Raw genomic sequence first — 271 nt, 5'->3', positions numbered from 1 at the left:
CTGTGTGATGAAGTATTCTAAAATGAATGAAACAAATTTTAAATAAACAAAGGTACAACTATATTCTTCGTATGCAAATAGACATCCATGATTTCAGACACAGTTTCCTTCTCACAATTAGAACAAGTTTTATTCTTATGCACTTTTTTGGAAAGTGGACCTCGCTTTTTCTATTTGTGCAGGGAGGAGGTGCCGACTTGGCGGAAAGGAGATGAATGATGAAAAAGTATACAAGGAGATGAAATAGGGGGTCAGACTGCTTCTGACTTGC

The sequence above is a fragment of the Penaeus monodon genome, chromosome 19 (genome assembly GCF_015228065.2).
Source record: "Penaeus monodon isolate SGIC_2016 chromosome 19, NSTDA_Pmon_1, whole genome shotgun sequence".
NCBI lineage: Eukaryota > Metazoa > Arthropoda > Malacostraca > Decapoda > Penaeidae > Penaeus > Penaeus monodon.
Note: the sequence above shows the minus strand (reverse complement) of the source record.